This window comes from Triturus cristatus, chromosome 7, assembly GCF_964204655.1.
Source record: "Triturus cristatus chromosome 7, aTriCri1.1, whole genome shotgun sequence".
Lineage (NCBI taxonomy): Eukaryota > Metazoa > Chordata > Amphibia > Caudata > Salamandridae > Triturus > Triturus cristatus.
The window spans coordinates 544,106,305-544,133,491 of record NC_140590.1 but is presented as its reverse complement, the minus strand read 5'-3'; the positions used below and the strand labels follow the sequence as shown (position 1 = coordinate 544,133,491).

Here is a 27,187-nt window from a genome sequence, read left to right as displayed (position 1 = left end):
CTCCGGCATATCAAAGCTATTCCTCTAAACATCCTCAGGCCAGGGCAGAGTACCACTTCCTTGGGAGTTTGGCATGGAGCCTGGATTCTGCCGCCATCAGACTCTGTCCGGCACCAGAGAAGGCTTTGGAGCCAAGCAGGCTTTCGAAGAAGGGCACCAAGCCACAGTAGTAGTCTGTTCCCCTTCTCAGAAGGACACAGAATACCCTTATTCAGAATCAAAGACAACACTGAGATCCCCTCCAAACCTGAGGACCAAGTCAGCATTGATGGCCCCTTTGACACCAAGATCAGAGGACTACGAGGCACCCAACCTACAAAAGGTGGCAAAGGAGCTTGATGCCAGACAGAAGCACCCCTCATCCTCCTAGAGACTGGCAAGATCACCACTAATCATCCCTCGGGACAACCATAAGCGGATTCCAAAAAACCACAGACTAACCTCAAGTAAGAGCTCTGGTGCCCAAAAAAAGAGGACAAGTCCACAAGCCCACCACTCTAACCACCCCCGCCCAGGCAGTCACAGCCTCCACCTCTTCCATCATGCCCATACTTCCCTCACCTTCCACCACCAGAGTCACATGACCTGTCAGTGCATTCCTACTAAAACCCAGCTAAGCCCTATTGGAAGACAAACCCCTATAACCAGCCTATAGGAATGGGTATTACCCCTAGCATGATTACACCGATTTGGAGTCATAGCCAGCAAAGCCACCTGAACAGATGGTACCCCTGTGTATCGTGCTGTGATTCAGAAGGCAGTTCACCACCATGTATGTATGGCAGGAGGACGATGACTTCCTGATGGAGACCCTCTCCGAAACTGAATGCATTGTTCCATTCCTCGCTAGCTCAAGGGCATACTAAAGTTAGCCTCAGATAACAAGAACCCTGTAAAGGTTTTCTAAACACTAACCAAAAAAAGAAGTTCAAAAACTCTCTCCATGACCCACCCTACATTTGCGGTAAGACCCCCCCAGACTCCTTAGTGGTACATACAGCATGGAAAAGCACCTCTACACAAGCCATCTAGACCACCCCCCCCCCTTCCCCTCGCTAGACAAGGGAAGCAAGCACCTGGACACTGCTGGCAAACACTTAACAGTCAGTGCAGCCACCAACTGGCATTTCGCCTAATCGACTTGCTGTCTAGTTTTCACTGGGATGAAATGGATGTACTGGTGCAGCACCTCCTGAGACCTATAGGAAGAGGGGAGAGGGGCTTGTAGCCAAGGGGAACATTATCTCCATTGCAAATTTCTGCTGTGCACTGGATGCTGCATATGCTGTGTCTCTTAATATTAATAAAGTATCTTGCTTTGCTGCAATGCATGGCTACCCATCTCTGTGTTCAAGGTGAAGATACAACAACATTTTAACATCGCATTCGATAGGGAACATCTCTTTGGATCCCAAGTGGATAACATTTTAGAAAAGGTAACTGAGACAGAAATGCAGTTCATGGATGCACTACAATCTGCCTCTCGAAGGGGGACCTTTCACAGGCTACCACCTGGGGGTGGGGGCAAAGACCAGACCACTTGACCAAGTGCAATCCTACCAGCCCCATCAGTAGGCCTTTCATTAGCCACATGCAGGCAAGGAATATACAAGGGATTGCTACCGGGGCAACATCAACAAAGGCAGGGTTAGAGGTAGCTCTGGCAAAGGATTCTGCCTTGCCCATGCCACCAAGGCCATCTCACCCTTTTCGATGCAGTTCAAGCCCTCCTCCAGAAGCGCTCATTAGGGCTCAAGCCGCAGCACCAACAAGGAATAGGCATCTAGTTGCTGTACTTCCTCACTTCATGCTCATTCTAGATCTGAGGCCACTGAACCGTTCGTTCTTTCTGCACTTTCATATAACAACCTTTCAGGATGTCATCCCATAACTTTGCCAAGGGAACTTCTTGATGGTGCTAGACCTGAAGGATGCCTACTTCATATCCCTATCCACCTTGCTCATCACCGGTATCTTTAGTTTGTGGTAAGAGGACAGCACTTCCAATTCAAATTCCCACCCCTCGAGTCACTACCAGGATGTTCACGCATGTGCCTGGCTTTGGTGGCCACACATCTCCAAAGAGTTGGCAGTCCTGTCTGCCCATACCTTGACAACTGTCTGATCAAGAGAAGCAGCAGGCAGCAATGGCTAGCACACACTCAAACAGCCATGACCATGCTCCAACACCTACGGTTCACCATAAATGTGAAGAAATCCCACCTCCAACTAAAACAGATGTGTTAAAATGCTTTCACAGGAACATCATTTCTGATAGACTTCTGATAGACTTCTAACTGCAGATTCCTCTCCTTTGAATATCAGGCAGCACACTGGACCCAGAAACCTTTGAGCAGCACATCTGTGCGCCGCTAGGTAGCACAATGCCACTCCAAGCTGATTCCGTTCTGCTTCGAAAATAGCATGAGGGCCCATATAGGTGTGACACTCCTGCCTGCTTATGTCAGTTCCTTTCTTTCTACGCCACCAGAAGCAGAACCAGATCTACCTCTCATCTCTTTGAGACAGTTTTTTTGATAAAAATTCTATTAGTGTGCAAGGAAAATGTCACCTACTAAGACTACATGATTCAAACCGAGTAGGGACTGTCGCAAGCAAATGTCTGCCCGGTGCCAGCAGTTTTCCTTGGGGTCGAGCCACAAATCCAAGACATTAAGTAACTGCGCGTCGATTAACCCGAAGGCCATACAGGATGCAAAGCTCTACATCACCAAACATCAGGAGACCCTACATCGTGGCCGGTCTAAGTCCAAACATCGGTCTTGATCCTGCTTCCCATCTAGGAGCCACAGGGGTCTATCCTGGGGTTGATCGTCTTCGCGCTCCAAATCTTCTCCTTGTTTCTTTCAAATTTATGAGATAGCACACTGACTGTCCAATGCTTCTTGATTTCGCTCCAGAAATTGGTCTACGTTGAAGCCAATCCCTCAACTTGTCCTTGGTACAACTTGAGTTTCTGGATCTTCTCTGACACCGTGGCAGATTAGAGTTTTGCAAGACCATGCTCTAACTCTTTGAATCCCACCTTACTCCCTCTGGCTGCAGGCCCCATGCAGCTGCAAAGCCTTCTATCTCGGTTACCACTGGTGTGAATAATGCTCACGGCACCAGTTGGACTCTCTAAACCTGTCAGCAGGTCACTTCTGCTGCCCATACGTTCTCCAGCTCTTCAACCCATGGCAGTTCCCGGAACATCAACGCCGACTCCATCTATGCTGGAGTAGGAGGTGTCCATTGTGCTCTCCGACTCTGAATCTGCAGCATAACAACCTCAATCGAGACTGCACTTTTGTTTTTGAACCACACCCTGCATGACTTGACGTCCCACCTGAACAGGGAAATTCCACACAATACATCCTTGTTTGGTGCAGATTCTGACAATTATGATACAGGTGAAGAAATCGGCTAAACCTCCCACCAAGACAAATGGTATGATGACCTACAAGACGCCAGTTACCTTAACTCTACTCCTGACTCAGGCCTCCTCACACCCCCATGCCCTGACACTGAAGAGGGTGCTTTTGTGATGTTCATGCGGAGTGCAGCCAAATATCTTAACCTCCAGCTCCTTACCTTAAAAGTGCAAATCAATGCCTTGACTGAAGTTATCCAGCCAGGGTAAACCAATGCCAAGTCCCTATTACCTTTTAATGAGGCCCTCTCTGATAGCCTTTTTGGGGCCTGGGCCATCCTCCTTCTGGCCCCCCCGGTTAACCCCCAAATTGCACAATGCCACCGGGCTGCCCCAGGCAAGCCTGCATTTTTGCCTCTGCACCCCCTCTCCCGAGAGCTTAGTAGTACAGGCATCAACTAGTTGAACTAATCCGAACACTTATGCAACTGCTCCCCCACCGATTGTGAGTCCAAAAGTGTAGAACTCTGTGTGAAGAAGATATTTTCTTCCATCTGTTTGTCCCTGAAGTTCATCAGTCATTTTGCCTGTTGGGCTGCTATTCCCATGCTCTTTGGAATTTTTGGGGCTCAGCCCCTCTGAGGTGTCCCGGAAGACCTAGGACTTGTCCTCACTCAAGCTATACAAGACGGCCGTAGCACGGCCAAATTCACAATTCATTGTGGACTGGACACCACCAATTCGATCGGGCGAGCCATTGGCAGCGTTGTCTTCATTTGTCACCATGCCTGGCTGTTGTTGATGGGATTTTCAGACAATGTTCAGTTGCCCATTATGAACATGCCCTTAGATGAAACACACATTTCTGGGGACATGGCAGTTTCCACTCTGGGGAGGTTCAAAAAGTGCAGGAACACAGGACGCTTCCTGAGCTTTTTAGCTCCGCCTCGCCAGTCTCATCAACTCTGTTGTTTCTTTAGCAGTATCGGCAGAGGCACCCCATTCCTGAAACCATTACAACCTAAGCAAGGTGCTCAAACTTTTTCATGTGCGTGGCGCCCACTGACCCAGAGGTCAAGCTCAACGAGCCAGTCAGACTACCTCACCCACATCCCCCAATAACCACAGCCTCACCAGCCAAATTCTTTTAGCATTGTCTTAGTAAAACTCAGACACCCGGTTGGATGTAAGAGCCAAACATTCTTGACGGGCTGGCAACTCGTAGTATCGGAAAGGTGGGTTCTACACATTATCCAGAAGGGGTATGCCTTAGTCTTACGGTCCACCTTCCTTAGAACGACTGACAGAGAACCATGTTTCTGTTTTACAGAAGGAAGTGCAAGTCCCTTTGGTCGAGGAGGCGATCGAGATGGTGTGTTCATCGGAATTGCATAGTGGTTGCTACTCCCTTCGTCCAATTTTAGACCCAAGCCCTCTCAATGCCTTCCTCTGGAAGAACAAATGCAAAATGCTTACTCTGACCCAAGACCTGTCTACCCTCAACCCTGGAGACTGGATGGTTGCTTTAGACCTGCAGGACACCTATTTCCAAATAGCTGTCTTACAGACCCACCTGCATGACCTGCTGTTCGTGGTGGGACAGGAGCATTTTCAATTCACTGTGATCCCCTTTGTCTCACCAGTACCCCTCGGGTGCTCACAAAAGTGATGGCGGTGATGGCGGCAGCACATCTTCGGAGGTCATGCGTCTCAGTCTTCCCCTACCTTGTCAACTGGCAATTGATGGTGGGCTCAACCCAGGTGGTCGTCAACCACCTTCAGACTATGGCAAACTTCCTGTCATTTTTGAGGTTCACAATCAATGTGCGAAAATCACACCTGACACCTTCGCAGATGCTCCCCTTCATCAGAGGCATTCTGGAAACGGTTGAGTTTTATGTTTTCCCCTAAAAAGGAGAGTTCAGGCTATGACCTAATCGTTCAGCCTCTGTCCTGGATTTCAAGGAGGTAGACGCTAAAGCTCCTGGGACTAATGGCCTCCTACATCCTGCTGAATAAGCATGCCAGGTGGTATATGCTCATTCTGCAGTGGGATCTGGAGTCTTGGTGGGCCTAACATCAAGGGGACCTTTCCGACCACGTCCAGATTTCAGAGGAAACTGCGAAAGATCTGCTGTAATGGTTACTGGATCGTAATTGAGCCTGCGGCAGACCCTTCTCCCTACCCCACTTAGAATTGACAATGGTGAGTGATCCATCCCTTCTGGTTTGGGGAGGCCACATGGGAGAGGTAAAGGTAGAGGTCAGAGGTCTCCGGCGGAGGCTCGGCTTCATATCTACTTCCAAGTGCTGCAGACTATTCGATTGGCATTGAAAGGCTTCATTCCGTCCAAGTGGAAGTTGATACAGGTGCTCATGAACAAAACCCCCGCCATGTGATATTGCAACAAGCAAGGCAGAGTAGGGTAATGTGCCCTGTGCCTCTGGAAATGGCTGGTCCATCAAGGGATTTTCCTAGAGTTAAAGCACGTGGCAGGATCTTTAAATGCCAGGGTAGACAAGCTCAGCTGTGAACACCTGTTCAGTCACAAGTGGCAGTTACAACTGGAGGTGCCAAATGTCTTCTTCAAATGAGGCGTACTTTTGTTCGATCTATTCGGCACCGCCGAGAACACGCATTGTCCATGCTTTTGTGTGTTGGAGTTTCCAAGGCATCTCTCACTGGGAGATGAATTCTGCCTGGAGTGGAACTCTGGACTCCTGTATGTCTTCCTGCCGATACCTCTTCTGCTTCGAGTTCTGAAGTAAATCAGGACCAACGTGGCCCCAGTCATCCTAATGGCCATGGATTTGGCATGGAGAGTATGGTATCCAAAGCTCCAGGGCTTGAGCATATGTCCTCCGATCAGGTGCCTCTATGGTGAGACCTACTGTCGCAGCAGCAAGGCAAGTTTATGCACCCATGACTTCGTACTCTCCCATTCATATGTGGAAATAGAGCAGCAACAGACAAACACCTTCGACTTTCCTTTTGTTTTTTTTTTGTTAAATCTATTTTATTGAATTTTGCAGTTTTTTCAGAATTTGCATGTACAGACATTACTTTTCTTTTTGCAAACACATTTGATATGGTGCATGTACATTAGCAAGTCACAGGTACACTACAGGTTAAAATATGGTCGTTATTTTGATCCTGGATCGTTTTACATTTACCTGGCATATCTTGATGGCTGCTACGAGTGTAGAAACGTTACCATTGTTTACCATTCTTATCATTGCATACCATATACTGCTTGCAGTTGGTTTTGTTTAAATACAAAAAAAGGAAGTGCAGGTTAGTGCAAGTGTCCAATCAGTACTAATAGATTAACAAAGAAGAAAGAACATTTAAAACATGAGCCTAGCCCGTAGCACCCCTCCCACTTACCTACATAGGTCTTGTGTGTTGTTTCTATGTCTATTGACTGCTCGTTCCCTCCCTGCCTTGGCATCCATACCTGTGCACTAGTTCAACCAGTGTATAGTTTCTAGCAGAGTGTGTGGTGTATACGTGATTGCGGCACGTGTTTATGGTGTCTACCTATAGGTTACTCAGCAGAGGAGTCCCCTATGACCCCACCCGCACACTGCTGCAGCTCAGCCAAGAGCGCATCCCAATATGTTGCAGTAGGATCCTGGCGCAGACCCAAGGTTTCTTCGCGGCTGATGGCGAGGCTTTACGCTTTGGCCCATGCTAGCAATGAGTTACGCCATGCCTGTGCATGCGGGGCATCTGGTGCTTTCCACCTTTTGGTTATCAACCTCTTGGCTACCACCATTCCTAAGTCCAGGAACCTGGACGTTACTTTGGTATTAGGTGTTCTACAGAATTTGTGTAGTAAGTACGTTGGCCATTCAAAAGGCAACTCACGCCCAGTACAGGTGTGTAATAAAGTAGCTACCTCACTCCAGTATGCACCGATCCGGGCGCAGCTCCAAAGAATATGTATCAAATCAGCTCCCAGTTCACTGCATCTCGGACACACTGCGTCCTCGCAATTGAAATACTGATTGATTTTGGCAGGCGTGAAATATGCCCTGTGAATTATGTATAACTGGATTTGCGAATCCAGGCTTACCGCTGCGTGGGTTCCGAGCGAGGCTGCGAACCAATGTGTGAGGTGTCTACCCTGTCCCATAACATGTAAGTATTGCATGGTGAGGTGTGATCGTGGCTCTGTGGGGATGTCGCCCCATTTGGCCGTGAGTTTGGCTGTCAGTGAACGGTGTATTAGGAACTGCCCTGGTGGAAGCCTCTCCTCCTTTACCAAAGATGTATATGGTGTGAGTGTCCCCTCTCGATATAGATCTCCGAGTTTTTGGATGCCCCTCTCTTGCCATCCCCTGATTGCCTGTGCTGTGAGCACTGCCTGACCACTCAGGGAGCCCTTCTAAGGGTATCGCTGGCGCGTAAGGAATAATGCCCTTAGTTATATAGAGAGTCCTGCGAAAGCATTTATATGCCACAGTAAATAACAGGGGTTCTGGAGGCCTCGTCTTTGTACAGGGGTGGAAGGGTCTGACAATCTGTTCCAGCAGGTAGGGCGGCTGTGTGGTCTCTGTGTCTGTGCGATGCCGGTCTGACAGCCAATGTGCTACCCACTGTAGCTGAGCGGCTAAGTAGTAGTGTTCAAAGCAAGGACCTGCTAAACCTCCCTGGTTCGTTGGTAAGTACAGCTTTTTTAGTGTCACTGTGTGTCCGGTGCTGCCCCAGATGAAGTCTCTTACCGGCTTCTTTAATGTGGCAAAAAAGGAGGCTGGGATATATACAGGTAGGTTTGTGAAATAGTATAAGAGCCTTGGGAGGATTACCATTTTGGCTGGTGCCACTCTACCCGTTACGGCAAGTGGAAGTGTGCCCCAGAACTGCATCTGTGACCTGATTGCCATCAGTGCCCTACCTAGGTTCCCGTCAAACAGGTCTCTCGGCTGGTGGCAGATCTGGATGCCCAGATAGCGGAACGGGTCTTCTCTCCACTGCACTTTTCTATCATTGATGGTAATGCCCAGATCACGGTTCCCTTCGCTGAATGAGTATATGCAGGACTTATCAATGTTTACCTTTAACCCGTAGAGTGTGGCAAAGTCCCGCAATAATTGCGCCAGCTTACTAGCGACCTTCTCAAGATTGTCGGCATTGAGTGACACCTGGTGTGTGGCATCTCCCAGTTGGGTACGTGTTGCCACTGCTAATGGCTCTATTGCAAGTGCGAAGAGAAGGGGGGATAAAGGGCAACCCTGTCTTGTTCTTCTCCGTACTGTAATAGCATCTGAGATGTAGGGGCCTATTTAGACCCCACAGTTGGGCCAGTGTAAAGCAGGCGCGTTACTTGAAGGAACACTGGACCTAAGTCATATTTCTCAAGTGTCGCGAACAGGTAGTCCCATTCTAAGGAGTCGAACGCCTTCTCCAGGTCTAATATAAGACATCCGGCCCTCGGCCACTCCTGTACGGCGTCTGTCGCCACTCTAAAGAACAAAAAGCTGCAGACTGAGAGAAGTACTACGAGACGGTATGAAGCCTTTCTTGTCCGTGTGAACCAATGTGGGGACCACCTGTGTTAGTCCACCAACACCTTTGCAAATATCCTGTAATCGGTGTTGAGCAGGCAAGGGGTCTATAGGAACCCATCTCCCTAGGGTCTTTGTCGGGCTTTAATAAGGACACCAAATGCGCTTCTCGCATGGAGAGGGGAAATTGCCGCCTCTCCACAGTGGTGGTATATAGAGTGTGGAGTCATTGCGCAAGTGACTCTCGGTACGCCTTATAATATTCTGCCGGCAAGCCATCCGGCCCTGGTGATTTCCGGAGGCTAAGGACTTTATAGCACCTCTGATCTCCTCTAACGAGATCTGCTCATTGAGTGTTACCTTATGTTTGTCCGTCGCTGTAGGTAGTTGTAAGGAGCCCAGAAACTTTTCCAGGCTCTGCTCGTTGCAGCACCCCTGGGACTGATACAGCTGAATATAGTGCTGCGTCATGGCCATATGTATTTTGTGCTGCGTATATAGCATAAGCCCTGTGGCTGTCCTTAGTGCCCTTATCGGAACGCAGGTGTGCTCCTGTCTTATCAGCCAAGCGAGCAGTCGGCCTGCCCGGTCAGCAGTGGCGTGCATACGAGCTGTGTGTGCTGTGTAGTTGTGGCATCGGAGGTGCTCTAGCTGCTCAGCGTGCTCCACACGCAGTGTTTCCAGGCGCCGCGGGTCTCTGCTCGTCCCCTCCCCCTCCTGCTCGTACAGCAGTAATTGAGACTCTATTTTTGTAAGGGAGGCAGACAACTGTTTGCGTACATTCCTCGTGGCTCCCATGCAGTGCCCTCTAATCGTTACTTTGAATGCCTTCCATTCTATTAGCGTGCTGCTGGCCGTATTCTCATTCTTTAAAAATATGCGAGAGTTGCCGTTCCCAGAAACAAGCGAAATGCTGCGTCCTCCGGTGCATTAGACTGGAGTCGCCACGTGGGAATTGGGGGACGATCCATTTCCCACCCAAGCTACATTAACAGGGGGTTATGATCGGAATGGGTCCGGCCTAGGTACTCTATCTTTTTAACTAGGGGGAGGAACGACTGTGATCCCACCAACCTGTCGAGTCGCACATGAAGCCCATGAACTGCGGAATAATGCGAATAAACCCGTGTCCTGGGGTTGAGGGTGCGCCATATATCTAGTAATGCCCAATGCATGTCTGTAAGGGCTTGCTCATTGGATGTGGCAGGGATTCTGTTGAGGGGTGGGAATGACCTATCTAGGTCTACGCCGAGCACTGAAGTCTCCTCCCACCAACCAAGGGATTCCATTCCATTGAGCCAGTATCCCTGACAAGCGGATGAGAAAAGAGGCTTGGTCTATGTTCAGGGCGTATATGGAGCCTATCAATATTTTATCCCCTTTGTGAACAAAAGGGACTCCCACTCTTATCCATATCAGTGTGCCTGGCGCATGCGCTGAGTAAGTGGTACCGAACACCTGGCCTCTCCACCGCCTGCACAACCATTCCAATTCAGTGTGTGACATGTGCGTTTCCTGCAGCAAGGCGATGCCAGCTGAGCGACGCTGTAGGTATGAAAATATTGAGTATCTGCGTGCGGGTGCGTGCATACCACGTATATTCCACATGATTGTGTTAACTTGTGTCATGTTTGGCTATTGCACGCTTCAGGGGAACCTGGGGCGGACAGTGCAATACTGAATATGTGATGCATATGGGGACCCCGGGCTGGCTTTGCTGAACCAAAAGCTAAAGCTTAAACCATAACATTTGTAACTATTGGGGACGAACTCTGCGGAGACGTCCGTCCAAACTTATGCCCAACAATGGCAATAACTATTCCAGTGTAGTGACTGGTAGGGGGATGTGTGGTGTGTGCCTGACTACGAGTGCTATCCCTTTATGTCGGAGTGTTGCCACCTGCCTTCCCAGCAGGTGTGCAAGGGTATATATTCGCAAGTTGCGTGTATTGTTGGTTGCGGATTTGCGTGTGGAGTGTGCGCGCCACCAGCTCAGGTACCATCATTCAACATTACACACATGCATAACCAGTATCTCTGCGCAACATGTCAATAAAGTCTCTACTTGTGTGGCAGTCTCTTTCACGATTCATGGAGTTTATGCTCAGTCATACAATGTCATCTGCGGTCTGCGGAGTGACATCGGGCAGCTGCATGTTGTCCAGGTCGTCAGGTCCGGGGGTCAACGAGCCGCTAGCCATCGTTGATGCAGAGGATTTCGCATCCCGGCCTTCTTGGTGCATCGTTGTCTCAAGTGCTGCAGCAACCTCCAAGGCTTCTTGACTTTCCACTCTCTTCTGTTCCGAATTCGGGGCCGTTGCAGCTAAAATCATATTTCCGGGCTTCCCGCGTCTCCCTCACCGGCGATTCCTTCTGCCAGATGCCTTGATTGGGTCCGCTGCAGAGGGTCTGGGTCTTGTCCACAGTCCTGACTCCTCCAACCAGTCCCATACCTCGGCAGGTGAACCAAAGAAGCAGACCACGCCTTTCGCCACTACCCTCAGCCTGGCAGGGAACAACAGGGAGTATGTGAGTTCTAGCTTGCAAAGCTGGTGTTTCACGGCTGTGTAAGTGCTTCTGCGCCTCAGCACCTGCACCGTGTAGTCTGGAAATACCATGATCAAGCCTCCGCTGACCTTGAGATCTGTGATCTTACGGGTTTCTCATAACACCGTGTCCCTATCTCTGTAATTGAGGAGCTTGAAAAGGAGCGGTTGTGGTAGGACCCCTTGGGGAGGTTTGTGGGACTTCACTCGGTGCGCCCTTTCAACCACGAAGTGTGGCAACAGTGTCCCTGGCAGTAGACATTTTTGAGCCAACGGTCTGCGTAGAGTTCTGGGCTTCGCCCTTCCTCTCCCTACGGGAGGCCCACCACTCGGACGTTATTGCGGCAAGAACGCCCCTCCTGCATGCATATGGTCTAAAATGTCCTGTAGGGCCTCTGTGTGGCTTTAGGTGAAGGGTTTCAATTCCGTTAAAGACTGTCCTGTAAATGAACCCTCTCCACTAATTTATTAGATACAAAACCAGTGATCCAAGGCTAGCAGGATGGTGGAGTCACTGGTGGTACCTGCAATAGTCTGGTATAGTCCCTCACCTGTCCTTAGCATGGGTGCTCATGGTGCAGGTGCGTCTCCAACCTTTCTCAATAAATCAGGTGGAAATGTGGCTGGCAGGGCAATTTTTCTTGAGCATTACCCCTGCACTCCAGTAGGTGGCATCTTTTGGCTCCGCGTGGCATCGTCTGCAGCAGAAGTGACTTGCATGGTGCCTATCTAGGTACCTCTCCGGTGCGCTGATGTCAGTTTTTTAAATTTCCGCGCCAGTCAGTGCAGATCCGGGAAGAGCTACCCCCTAGTCAATTTCCGACAAACTTTTTTTGTCATTTTATCGAAGTGTTTTGAGATTTTTTCCTCCTGGTGTGGCAGGAATGTTATCAAAGAAGGCATGCTTCAAGTTCTGTGGCGCCTGTCACCGTTTGATGTCGTGGATGAACCTGCACCTTGTTTGCCTTTGGTGTCTCGAGCTCAGCCATGACCCGAAAGCCTGCTTTGATTGCCACATCATGCACCCAAAGGCCTTTAGGGAGTGATCCCTCAAGCTCCTGGCGACTCTACTTGTGATGCCGCGACAATCCAGATCCTGGTTGAGAGGAAGATCGCAGAGTCCAAGATCCTCTTTGCACTCAGTCATCGGGCCATTCGGGTAAGTCCCGCCACAAGAAGAGGAAGAAGTCAAAGTGTGCTTCCACTTCACCTCGTCCGTCAGCAGACGAAACAAGCGACCATCGTCACTCAAGGCCTGACTACTCATGGGAGCCAATGCGACCCCTGCCCAATTGAAAGAATTTTATGAGGCTATGCACCTCATGTTTGGCCAGCTTGTTCCCATCCCCATTCAAATCCCTGACACTGAGCTAGAGAGGGGTAGCCTGACGTCGAAGAGAGCAATGCCTTCCAGACCAGAGCCTGTGCCTCATTTTATGGGTTAGGCCTAGGGGAGGAATGGGAGGGGTCGCTGGACCCTGAAGAATACCAGCGACATATTATCAACATGGACTGGTGTGAGAATTTGGTGGACACCTGCAAACTGAATACTGCTCCCGATATTGGCATGGTTTCTCCCACATAATGTGGCCACAGAGGGAGCTTTATTTGCAGTGGATGTGAGGAGGGTGGCTGAGGTCCTGGACCTTAGTTTGCCCTGAGTGGCTGTCAAGACGAACGTCTTGCCGGGAGTGCTTCAACCGGGAGTGTTCCCTTCAGAACCGCTTCTCCCATTTAACAAAGCACTTACTGATGTCCTACTTTAGACTTGGTCTAAGCACAATACAGGGGCTCCTGTGAACAGGACAATAGTCCACCGCCACCGCCCTGCTCCAAGGGACACCAAATTCCTCACAGAACACCCTACCCCACTTCCCACACAAATCCTGGCATATTCCCAACTGCACCACCAGATTGAGAATCAAAGAGGATGGACAATTTAGGCAAGAAAATGTTTTTTTCCACCTGCCTGGAATTGCGCTCTGTGAACACCACATGTTTTTCGAGCTGCTGTTCCCACGCTCTGTGGGATATGGCTGCGCAGGTGCTGCCAACAGTTCCGGAGGAGGCCCAGGCTGTTGCTGACTGTAAGGATGACCCTACGTTTACCATAATAAGTGGACTGGACACCAACGACTCAGTTCTTTTGTCGACAGCGACCCTACGGCCTGGTTGAGGACTACTGGATTTTCTGGGGATGTCCAAACATCACTTATGGGCATACCCTTTAATGACTTCTGTCTCCTCGGATATAAGGGGAATTCTGTGCTGGAACTCTGTAAGGACAGCAGGGCTATGGCCAGGTTCTTGAACCTTTACATAGCCCCTCGTCACCCCCAATCCGTCTTTCGCTCCTTTTGTGGCCACAGAAGGGGATTCCAGCCATGTGTTTATCTGCCCAGTCACCGAGGCACACACGCTTACCTGCTTCTGCGTGGCCGAGGACACAGTACCCACTGACCCCGTAGGTGGGGCAGCCAGAGTTCAGGCCAATCCACCACTCTCCTCACAGCCATAGCCTTCAAATCCTTATAGTCTGCCCTCTTACCATCATGGGCACCAAGTGGGGGAGGGGGGCAGTACCCGCCATCACCTTCCCCACTGGCAGTATATAACGTCGGGCTGGTGAGTTTTGCAGATCGTCCAAAGGGGCTACTCTCTTGGTTGCTATTCTGGCTACTTTGTAGTACCCAAAAAGGAAGGAGGTCTTTGTCTGCCTGCTCTCTCTTGATTTCTTCCTCAAAAGGAAAAGTTTAAAATGCTCACTCTTGCTCAGGTCCTGGCTGCCCTGGACCCAGAAGGCTGGATGGTGGTGTTGGAGTTGCAGGACGCATATTTTGTCCTGCCCGTCCTAGATACCTGCGGTTCATGGTAGGTCACAAGCACTTTCAGTTAGCCGTGCTCTACTTTGGCCTTACCAGCGCCCCTCAGGAGTTCCCCAAGGTGACGGTGGTGGTTGCAGCTCATCTGCAGTGATCAGGGGTGCCGGTCTTCCCCTGTCTTGATCCCAGGCTGTTGAAGGTTGCCCCAGGCTGTTGTCTCTCACCTCCAGACTACGGCAGACTTCCTGCATTCATTAGGTTTCACTATCAATGTGCCAAAGTCACACCTGACCTGACTCCCTTTTCTAAGCTCCATTTCACCTGGGCTGTTCTAGGCATGGTGCATTTTCGAGCCAATCCTCCAGAATGGCGAGTAAAGGATATTCAGGCTGATAACAGTGTTTCAGCCTCTATCCTGGCTTTCGGTGAGACTGACACTGAGGCTGCTGGTCCTCTTGGCCTCCTGCTGGTGACATATGGCCATTAGCATATGCAGGCTCTGCAGTGGCACCTGAAGGTCCAGTGGGCACAGCATCACGGGAATCTCTTTCACATAGTCCTGATCTCGGAGGGAACTGCGTACGATCTGCAGTGGTGATTAAAGAACCATGATTGGGTCCGCGCCAGACCTCTCCCTCTTCCACAACCAAATTTGACAGTATTGACAGATGCATCCCTCCGGGATGGGGCGCCCATCTGGGAGAGGTGAAGATCACAGGTTTCTGTCTCTGGCAGAATCCGGACTCCACATTAATCTGTAGAAGCTCCGGGTAATCCAGCTGGTATTGAAAGCCTTTCTACCCTCTATCAAGGGAAGGCTACTGCAGGTGTACACAGACAACCCCACGGCCGTATGGTACTGCAACAAGCAGGGAGGGGTGGAGTCGTGGACCCTTTGTCAAGAATCCCTGCGTCTCTGGACATGATTGGAACGTCTTGGCATTTCCCTGGTGGTTCAACATCTGGCGAGCTCCCTGAACGCCAGAGTGGACAAACCCATCCGAAGGTGCCTAGCGAATCACAAATGGCGTCACCATGCAAAGGTGGTGCAAGGTCGCTTTCAACAGTGTGAGAGCCTTTGTTAGATCTAGTCACCACAGACAAAAACTTGCAGTGTCAGCTGCTCTGTGCCCTGGAGTTTCCAAGACGGCGCTCACTCGTAGATGCTTTTCGGCCCAAGTGGAACTCAGGCCTCCTGTACGCCTTTCTGCCAGTACCACTCCTCCTCCGATTTTTCAAGAAGAACAGGAATGACTGTGCCCAAGTCATTCTTGTGGCTCCGGACTGGACTTTGAGAGTCTGGTATCCCAAGTTCTAGAGCAAGGCCATCGGTTCTCCAATCAGGCTGCCCCTTCGGGAGGATCTTCTGTCGCAGCAGCAGTGGAGGGTTTTCCACCAGAACCTGTCAACACTCTGCCTTCTTGCGTGTAGATTGAGTGATGACAGTTAATAGCTTTCGGCCTTCCTCCTGAAGTCTGTAACATTATCTTGGCAGCCAGGCATCCTTCCATCAAGGCGGTTTACGCCTGCTGTTGGGGAAGATTTGTGGCATGGTGTACAGAAAGACAGATCGATCCCCTCTCTTCCCTCCTTTCTGGTGTTCCTGTTTTCATCCTTTCTCTTGCTCAGCAGGGCTCTGCTACGACCACTCTAAATGGCTTTCTCTGCTATTTCAGCTTTTCTGCGGTTGCCTTACCATCCATTCCTCTTCAATTCCCATATTGCAAATAGGTTTCTAAAAGGATTGCAGCATTTGTTCCCACCTTTTCCCTTTATTATGCCCCAGTGGTGTGGAAATATGGATTTTTCTGGTCAGTTATGTCCCCTATCTTGGACCCCAACGGTTCCATGTGCATGTCACAAGTACATGTATGTTCCCTCCAGTTCCAGTTATGAAGACGCAAATACATGTGCGTCCACCGTCAACATGTCCTTTGACAGATCCGCCATGAATAGGCCGGATATTCCATTCCTAAATATGAAAGGCCACCGGCTTTATATGGTTCACTTATGCCACTTTACAGTCCAGGCAAGTAGGCCCTGATTCTGTCATCAAAACTCCTCTTGCCTTCTGCCTCTGAAAGCTCCAGTCCGAGCCTGCATCTGTGACCATGAACTTTGTCTCATTCTCTGCGCGGCTCACGAAGCCTGACATCAGCCTACTCTCTGCCAAGAACTGTATTTCACCTTCGAATTATCTGCTTCCCCCTCAGCCGATGCATTCCTGCCTAGTAGTTTAAGTAAACATTCTTCCAGTTACCAAGCAAAAAGGCCCATCTTCTCTGTCCTCATGCAAGTAATTCATAGCCCTGTTACCATGGAATATTCCTACCCCCTCGCATTTAGTGTAGACACTTAGACGCTTGTACATGCACGCACAGTCAGTATAGAATAGATTCTGTCCGAGAGTCCTTCTTTTATGGATAACATAGTTCTTTAAACATAGGATGTTAGATATGATTTGGGATTAGGTTGACTTGACCCCCCAGACTTCTTGTCTCCACATGTAGAGCTAAATGTCAAGTCCCCTTCACCCCCTAGTTACACGTCAATTACACGTCATACTGCTGCGCGCGCATCTATGCCAAGTATTATCTTATAGATCCACCTATGTATTACATCATAACCAATCATGTTCCTTTTTACTCATTATTACACCCATTTTCGGTTACGCAGACCAAACGTCAATGTCCTTATCAATTGTTACGCCTACTGTATTCACTTCATTATAATGTATGTACTATAAAAGTTACTTCTTGTCAATAAAGTATGTGCTTCACTTCCTGAACCTTCGTGGTGACGGAACATTGGGAGCAACCGATTATAATCGAATTAATGGAATAAAGCCCATTCCGAACCTCTAATACCACGGATTCTGCCTCTCATTTTATTGAGCTATTTTACTATGTTCCTGTATCAAATTCAGTCCCGGTAAAGGAGAAATATTTACCACAGTGGGACCAAAGTCTCATCCTCACTTTCCTTATGTGCACACCCTTTAAGCCCCTGTATAGTTCTCCACTCAGGCTCCTTACAATCAAGACAGCCTTTCTTGTGGCTATCATATCTGCCTGGAGGGTCAGTGAGCTTCAGGTGTTGTCATCCAAGCCTCCTTATCTGCCTTATCTGAACACCTACCCATACAAACTGGTGCTTCGTACGAGAGCTTTCTTTCTACCAAAACTGGTCACTTCCTTTTACATAGGCCAATCCATCGCTCTGCTTACTTTTTATGCTCCGCCTCATCCATCCAAGGAAGCGGAGCGAATTCACCGACTGGACCTAAAAACAGCATTGTTGTGTACCTTAACTTAACAGCAGAGTTCCAGGTGGACGACTATTACTTTGTGGGATATGTCGGAGCGAAGAAAGAACAGGCCGTACTGAAGAGGACCATCTCATGATGAATCATGCTCTGCATCAAAATCTGCTACACATTGGCTATGAAGCAACCACCTGAGGGTTTGCGTGCTCATTCCACCAGAGCTAAAGCTGCAACCACATCGTTGGCACGCAGAGTTCAGGTCCTGGACATCTGCCATGCGGCAATGTGGGCTTCCCTTCACACGTTTACCAAGCACTACTGCCTGGACAGTCAGGTCTGTAGGGATGGGCATTTTGCCTGTTCGGTCCTGCTGGACTCCCTCGTGTGAAATTGGTCCGCAGACCCACCTTCAGGCATGTATTACTTGGGTATCTATTCTATGGTAAGGAATCTGCAACTAGAAGTCTCTGTCAGATGAGCAAGTTATTTACCTTCAGTAACTCCTTATCTTGCAGAGACTCTATCTAGCTGCAGATTTCTTACCAACCCACCCATCCTCCCTGCTCTGCCAACAGATTTCTAGGGACAGTGCTTTTCCCTTTCAGGACCCTAGTATTCCACACCAGTGGTGAGTGTACTTTGTGGCTCCACACTTCTGGCGTAAAAAGTAACTGATATCAGCGTGCTGTGGTTGGGCCTATATAGGCACTGCGCTTGTCACTTCTGGGGCAGTTAATGCTACGCGGAGCAGAACAACGCCACCTACCGGTGTTCAGGGGTACTGCTCAAGAAAAATTTCCCTATCCAGTCTGATGCCAGGGGATAATGGTAAGGAATCTGCAGCTACATAGTCTCTACCAGATAAGGCATAACTGAAGATAAGTAACATGTTCCTAAATAGCCATAACTTGCTCAACCATATCGAGTTTCATATCTTCAACATTGAAGAGCCATTCATTCAGGTGCATGAGGATAGAGTGGTCCTTATAATTAATCCTAACTTCCTGCCAAAGTGTTCTCCCTTTTGCACATAAACAAGACTATAGAGCTACCTGTATTATATCCACAACCAGATTAGGTAGCTGAATGGGTTCTACACACCTTAGATGTGAAGCAGACACTATATTGGCAGTCCTTGTGTAAAACTAGCCCACTCTTTGTAGCTTTTACTAAGCCTAAGAAAGGTTACCTGATTTCCAAGGCAAGTATTGCCAGATGGATTGCCAAGTGTATCTAACCTAGCTACAACAAAATCAAACGTGCTTTCATTGGACCTTCCAGAGCGTGCACGCAAAAAGTGGGTAGCCATAGCTTTCAAGGTAACATCCAATTAGCAGATAAATGCAGGACAGCTACCTGGTTAACACCACACACTTTCACATAGCACTACTTTGTGGACATTCTAGCTCACCAACAGGCTACAGTTGGCCAATAGGTGTTAAGAACATTATTCCAAACGTCTGCATCATCCGCCCCTAGCCACCGCTTATATAACCTGCTTCACAGCTGCTGTAGAGCGTGGTCATCTGCAGCAACACAAGCTATGAACTTAAAATGTTCTTTATCCTGTAATCATCTGTCTGTAGCATGTAGTGCTGTAGGTTCACGTATGCCCACCCTCTCCAGAAGTGTGCAGTGATGACACATGTTTACTTTCCTCACACTTATTTTCTTTAAACAACATAGAATGCACACAGCACGTCACAGCAAACTCACTCCACTCTCAGCTTTCACCTCTCTCCCACTGAGCGGAAAATGATGTAGGATAAAGCCCATGCACATTGTGGACTACAGGGGGAGTTGCAGCATATCCTTCAACGGAAAGGATGTTGTAGTGTTAGAGGCTGTCAGTAAATACACAGCACACGACTCTACAGCACTACTCACTGCAAACAGATACTTAGTGTTAGTAACATTTTCCTTATTTTTTTTTTTTTTTTAAATCTCCCTGAACCACTGCATGAACCATCCTATGGAATTTCTATGTTGCTACTTCACTGTCCTATTCCCAGCACATGGTTATTCTATACCTATTGCCCGAACAGTCAGGTGCGCCTTAAATCCGTTTAATTCAGTGCTTTTTTCAATTCATTGTTCATTTTGTGTAAAATCATTCACAAAACAAGCACATAAAATAGTAATATTTAAAAGTAAATAAAATAAGTGAAACATTTATGTAAGTGCATTTCCATGCCCAAACTTATTTCCAGTGTTTGTTTACTTGGGTTCTATACCTTTGACAGTCTTTTCTTCATAAGGCGGCAGATATAAGAACAGATGACATGGGTCTGGAAGCCAACTATCCTTTAATTAAATTGCTAACTCGCTACTCACTATCACGATCTGTAGTACAGGCACTGTATCGCATCTAACAAATATGAGTTTATGGCATGAGTAGCTGTAGATACACATGCTGCGTATACTCCTGCCATAGATTGTTGGGTTCGGACGTGTACATTTTGTTTTTGGTCAGAGAAGATTTTCTAGTCATGAGGCATAGTGACTCCTCCCTTAGTTGGCAATGCGCATGGGCATGGACTCGATAATTTGATTGTTTTCTTCCGCAGTCTGGGTCGGACGTACTTTGCCGCATGGTGATCTTCATCGGGGCCTCTCAAGTACTCTGCTCCCGGAAGCCCTTGAACAGTCCTTCGGTGCACCTCCGTTTCTTGTCACCATCATGGTTTACTGCTTTGGTTATGCGTCATCAGTATTCCTGATACCTGTGCGGGGCCTCGACCCTGACTGGCCCCTTTCATCGAGTCTTGTGCTCAAGAATGTTAACAGCGTGATGGAAAAAAACACCTTTTTGATACTGTCCATAGAGCCATTCGAAGTACTGCTGGACATACAGCGTGCCATGGAACAACAGCGCAATGGGGATACACACAACATTTTCGAGGAAGAGGTCGAAGGGGTGGAAGACGACAACATCGGACAAGCAACAGCCTAACAGCCTTCAGCCCAGAGACCAATTTCCCCTCAGACTCCAAAAACCCAGATCTGCAGCTGACTGCATCTCAATGTCAGAAGACCCCCGCAGTGATGACCACACTATACCAAGGCGCACAACATTCCTCCTGGGGCCGGGCTTCAAACACACATTTAGGGACACAGCCTTCGGGCCGCCACTGTTTCTAGCCATGGCAGTCACCGAGCTAAGGCTTCGGGGGCCGACTCAGGTGCCAAGCCATCAGCATAAATCATGGCCTTATTCAATGCCAAGAGTGCCCTTGGTGCACTCAAGTGAATCAACCCTGGAACAGAACGATTCCTCGAACCCGAAATACGCATCGAAAGCGCCTCGAAGCCAAAACAGACTGCGGCACCCAGTCGCCCGTCCACGACAGCCAGGAGCTTTCGCATCTTGCAGGACATTCAGGCAGTATTGGACTCTCTGCCAAAAAGGTTGCTTCTCTTCCAGGGTATCCTAATCAATAGTCATAAGCACATGAATATTCCCGCCCATGTGCGGGACCCCGGAAACACATCACATATATGTGAAAACCATATATGTAGCTCTATATATATATCCATATGTATATACAAAAACACACAATGCAGCCTTCCATAGACCTGCTGAGCAATGTTGCAATGAATTCTCATGTACATAATCCTATTCCAATAAAGCAGGGAGAAAGAAAGTCTTTGAAAACTGCTTTAAAATACAGCAGAAAAGCACAATCCTGTAAGGAATAATGAAAGAAACATTGCCAGCACAAAGGCTGCATTGTAGAAACATGTGTAGAAAGCTGAAAAGCTAACCCACATAAACACTCAGATAAACTGACACCTTGCCTTTAAGGCAGCCATGACCCCAAGCTTCCCATCATGCCTCAGGGGTGACAGTTAGGTCAGTTGTTCTTTCCGGCTCCTTCTGTCGGGACCCTGGTTACTTCAGCTCTATTTTTTCTCTGATTTCTGTCAGAAAATACTTCAATTTTTGTGTTAAACCCTTTTTACTTCGATGTCTTTTTGGTGTTGGAGTATTTCTCTACGGTTTTTTAGAGAGTTGAGCATTGTTTTTTAGTCAGAAATGCCCACTCTTTTTTACCCTTGCCCATTCTGTGGCAAGAAGAAGGCTAAAACAGACTCTCATCCTGTCTGTATTTTATGCCTGCCATCTGATCATGATCCTAAAACCTGCCAGCATTGCCAGCTGCTGTCCAAGAGAACTCTGAAAACAGGGAGAGGATTCGCATCTATGGGCTGGCTGAGAAGAGAAGATCACCTTCTAGAGGCTGGTCACCGATGAAGAGGAAGGAGAGAGCATCCACTCCATCTAAAATTCCAGTATGCTCTCCATCGGCGTCGGGCTCGGTGCCTCAAATCCCTTCATCGGCATCGAAAAGGTTGACGAGAAGACCATCGATGGCTGGTTCGATGTTGAGAGAACACCGGTCGTCGTCGAAGAAATGTACGTTGAATCCTCCGCCGTCGTCAACCCGGTGACGATCGGCGTTGAGGAGTCGCTCTCCGCTGGTGCGGGCTCGCCCAGCGTCGAGAGGCAGATCGTCGTCGCTGTCGAGGCGGCGTTCGACGTCGAGACAGGCTCTGCCGTCGCGGGGTCAACGGCGATCGGCGTCGAAGCATACATCTCCGTCGCCGTCAACCAGGCGATGATCGACATCGAGACACGCCTCATCACCTGAGGCTAGACACTCCTCGCCCCCGTCGTCGTCCAGGCGACGTTTGACGTCGAAGGCTAGATCCTTGCCGACGACAAGGCATTCGACGTCGAGACCAAGGCTGAAATATACCAAACGTCGTTCGATCTCCGTCGACGACAAGAAGTGTCCTGAGGTCTATGGGCTCCAGGCATTCGACGTCACGCCATACAACGTCGAAGCACACAGAGAGGTCGAGGAGGTGATCAGGTTCTGGGGACTCACCAGTAATGGTGACACAGAGCCAGTCAATGTCAAGACACTCTCCATCGACATCACATCGCTCTTCGCGACGGCGATCGCACTCCAGAAGCCGCAGAGAGTCCTCCCACTCTATTCGGAGCTCACCCCAGACGATTGCGTCATCACGCAGTACTTCTGCTCATTTACAGGAGCCTACAAGATCACCGCCAAGTGGTTCTCCAAGAAGACATCGATCTCCTTCCATCCATCTTTCTCCCAGATGGCTGCAACCTCTTCATCATTGGCAGACAGTACCCACAGGTCACGCTCAACGGCATGCAGAATACCCCAACCCACTGCACAGATCTCCCTTACAGCATCTTGTGCAGGAAGTGGACAGATCACCCACCACGCAGACCAGAGAACACCGAGGCAGATCCCATGAACACAGGTCGACTCAGGGGCATCACAAAAGACGGCGTACACCGTCTTGGTCGTCCTCTTCGACACACTCATCCAAGACAGATTACTCACCTACCCTGACGGATAGTCCCCCTTCCAGAGTGTCGCCCATTGATGATGTGAACACTTTTCATGAGGTTCTCACCAGAGGAGCTCAGAAGCTGGGCATCACCATGTCAACTACTCAGACGACAACGTCCATTATTTTCGAGACTCCATCAAAAGTCTGCGGCTAGACCATTGCTCCCTTTGGTCCCTGGGATCATTGAGCCGGTAATGGATGTCTTCCTGGCCCCATCATCGGCTAAAGCAGCTCCAGCGTGGATCATAAAAAAATACAAGCCAGCTGCATCGGATGCTCTTTTCCTTAGATCGGATCCACCTCCGGATTCTGTCATTATTGCAGCAGCGAAAAAGACGCATGCAGTTGCATCTTCCTCCTCCGCTCCTCCGGATAAAGAGTAGAGCACAAGATTCTTGGGGACGGAAGGCTTGTGGCTCGGCAGCGTCTTCTCTACAAGTGTCCAACGCTGCGGCCCTGCTGGGTCGTTACGACAGCTCCCTATGGGATTCACTGTAAAGCTTTAGAGACAAACTTCCAAAGAAGGATCAGCAGGACTTCTCTGAAATCATTCAGGAAGGTGCTCTGGTGGCCAACCAGGTAATCAGCACTGCAGCAGATGGTGTATCTTTGGCAGCTCACTCTTATGCACATGGCATATGTGCACGACGATCTTCCTGGTTGCGCCTGACAGAATTAAAACTGGATGCACAGCAGCGTATACTGAATCTCCCTTTTTCTGGCACTTCACTGTTTGGGGCCCACACAGAAGAAGAAATGGCGAGAATGAAGTTCGAATTGGATACCTTAAAAGCGGTGGGGCTGGAGAAGAAAAAGGAGTTTAGGAAGTGGTACAGGCCGTATAATCGGAAAGGTAACCAACAGAGGGTTCAAACCCCTCAATGGTCGCAAAACAAACAGGGTAAATCCCAATCCCAAGGCCGACTCTCCTCAAGGGGAAGAGGAGGACATCAACAGCAGTCCTCCGCAACAAAAACTCCAGGGAAGCAATTAGTCTCTGCTTCCTCTAGCACCGTTGCACACTCCAGTGGGAGGAAGTATAGCAAGTTACATTCAAGAGTGGCGCAACATAACCAGAGATCAGTGGGTGCTAAATATACTAGAAAATGTGTACGCACTACGTTTTTGTGCGTCCCCAAGAGACATTCTTCCGGTAAATTCTCGTCAGCTACATCTAGATTTCCTGTGTCAGGAAGTGTCGACCCTTCTCGAGAAACAAGCAATAGAAGAGGTCCCTCCCGCACAGAGAGGAAAGGGAGTTTACTCAAGATACTTCCTTGTGCAGAAAAAAGACCAACCGAACATGTTCAGACCTATATTAGATCTACGTGCTCTGAACAAATACATCAAAAAGGAAATGTTTCGGATGTTGGCGCTCCATCAAATATTCCCACATCTACAAAAAAAGGCGATTGGATGTGTTTGGTGGACCTCCAAGATGCATACTTTCACATTCCAATCACAACACGACATCGCAAGTTCTTGCGATTCAGGGTGGGAACAAGACATTACCAGTTCAAAGTTTTACCCTTCGGCCTAAAGTCAGCTCCAAGGGTATTCACGAAATACATGGCAGTTGTAGCAGCAGCATTACATCGCCAAGGCCTGTTTGTGTATCCATACCTAGACGAATGGCTGTTCTCACATGGTGCAGGAACGCCTTCACATCTGCATGAATCTCCTTGAAATGCTTAGGCCTGCATGTCAATCTGGACAAATCGATCCTTCAACCGACTCAATCACTCCACTATCTGGGCGCCAATATCAACTCCGACCTCGGAAAAGTGTTTCCGTCGGTGGAGAGACTGTCATCAATGAGAGACAAAGGCAGCATCATCCTTCAAACTCATCAGCCATCAGTGAGACAGGTGGCTTCTCTACTGGGCTCGATGGCCTCCTGCATTTTTCTCATACCCAACGCCAGATTGAGGATGACACCGTTGCAGCAAGATCTAGATGACAAATGGGATCAATCCTCGGGTCAGTGGAACGACAGGATTCTCCTCTCTCCTGCAGCAAAGAAGTCCCATCTCTGGTGGCTGCAACCACAGAACCTTCTGGTGGGAGTCCCTTTTCACCAACCTTTGCCAGAGCAATCCCTGATCACGGATGCATCACTTCAGGGCTGGGGAGCACATCTAGGTTATCTGCAAACTCAAGGCAGATGGACCAACAGAGAACAGACGTATCACATCAATATGCTGGAACTGCGGGCGGTTCATTTAGCCCTCAAGGCTTTTCAGCCGTCAATTCAATCCGGATTGATCCTAGTACAAACGGACAATACAACCACCATGTATTATCTGAACAAAAACAAGGTTGAACACGCTCTCGCCCTCTGTCTCTCGAATACTAGGCGATCTGGCACTGGCTGCTAGCCAGGAACCTATCGATCACGGCAGTCCATCTGCCGGGAGAGCAGAACGTACGAGCAGACGCCCTCAGTCATCACTTCCAAGAGCAAGAAGACTGGGTGCTCAACAACAAAGTGGTGGAGGACATTTTCCATCAATGGGGTCATCCCTTCATCGACCTCTTTGCAGACGATCAAAACAGAAAATGCTACACCTTCGCATCCAGGTTTTACCGACCAGGAACGAGGGGGAATGCCCTTCTGATAAATTGGTCAGGGACGTTTGCATACGCCTTTCCACCCCTCCCTCTCATTCCGAAGGTGGTGGCCAAACTCCTGCGATCCAGGATGAAGATGATACTCATAGCACCGGACTGGCCTCGCCAATGGTGGTATCCGGACCTGTTGCAACTCTCGGTTCGCCCGCATCGAAGACTTCTGTGCAGGCCGGACCTTCTCACCAAAATGGGAGGGAAGATTCTGCATCCCAGCCTTCCCTCGCTCAGCTTAACAGCATGGCTCCTGAAGTCCTGCAGTACGGACATTTGAACCTTCCTCAAAGCTGCATGGACATTTTAAGGGAGTCAAAGAGACCTTCCACAAGAACTTCATACTCTCTTAAGTAGAAAAGGTTTTACTTGTGGTGTATCCGTATTGGTTGGAGTCCAGTTAACGGGCAAGAGGAGGTAATCTTGCCGTATCTACTCTACCTGGCCAAATGTGGTTTGAAGTATTCATCCATAAAAGTACATTTGGCGGCCATCACAGCATATCGTAAATCACCTAACCAACCTTCTTTCTTTCAACTTCATGTGGTCAAGGACTTCCTACAGGGGTTGAAGGTTTATCCTCCTGTCCGACCTCCTTCTCCTCCTTGGGAGTTGAATATAGTCTTGTCTAAATTGATGGGCCCTCCATTTGAACCCATTCATAAGGCTACATTGCAACACCTTACTTGGAAAGCAGCTTTTCTAGTAGCAATTACATCAGCACGCAGAGTGAGTGAAATACAAGCGCTCTGTTCTAAAGAACCCTATACGGTTTTCCACCATAATAGGGTGGTTATGCGAACTCACCCTTCCTTCCTGCCCAATGTTGTGTCTGAGTTCCATGTTAATCAAATGATTTCTTTACCCTCTTTCTTTCCCAATCCTACCACTCCAGCGGAAAGGTCTCTTCATTCGCTAGACCTCAAGAGGGTTCTTAAGTTTTATTTGGATGCAACGAAATCCATTAGAAAAGCTGATCAATTGTTTGTAAACTATGGCTCTCTTAGAACATGCTTCCCAGCTTCTAAAAGATCAATTCCGAGATGGATAGTATCTTGCATAAAGTTGGCCTACCAAATAACAAACAAGCCTCTGTTTGCCTCCCCTAAAGCTCACTCTACTAGGGGCAAGGCTGCTACGGTTCCATTTCTGCACAATGTACCGAAGGCCGAGATTTGCAAGGCTGCAACTTGGAAATCTGTAGATACGTTTACCAGGCATTACTGTCTGGATTCGGACTCCAGGGCAGATACCCAAGTGGGCCCGGCCTCCTTGAGGAATCTATTTCAATGCTGACCTATTGGAGTCTGTGTAGGTCTTATGGCTGTTATGTATCTTGATGGTACTTCTGTTCACTTGCCCGCAGGATGAGGGGATGGGCTTGCTATTCTATTCATGTGCTTATGTCCTCCATTCAGCAAGCTGAGCAATCTAGCAAAGAAGTTTTTAAAATTGTTCAATCCTTTTTTAAACCTCGGGCAATTGAAACTGAAGTGATTCCGTCGGAGAAACTCTGCGAGGACATCTCGGTCTTTTTTGATAAAAAGATCGAGAAAGTCTACGACACCTTCACCAGTCCCGAGCCCACAATCATGTCCGACACAAATGATAATGTGGCATCCCTCCCCGCCTTGGCTCAATTTCATCCTATTTC

The 27,187-nt window shown here is 48.8% G+C and overlaps 1 protein-coding gene across 6 annotated transcripts in view; it reads left to right on the top strand.

Annotated features, from left to right (window-relative positions):
- Nucleotides 1–27,187, top strand: part of UNK (unk zinc finger) — a 683,439-nt gene that overhangs the window by 567,720 nt on the left and 88,532 nt on the right. The gene's annotated exons all lie outside the window — the stretch shown is intronic.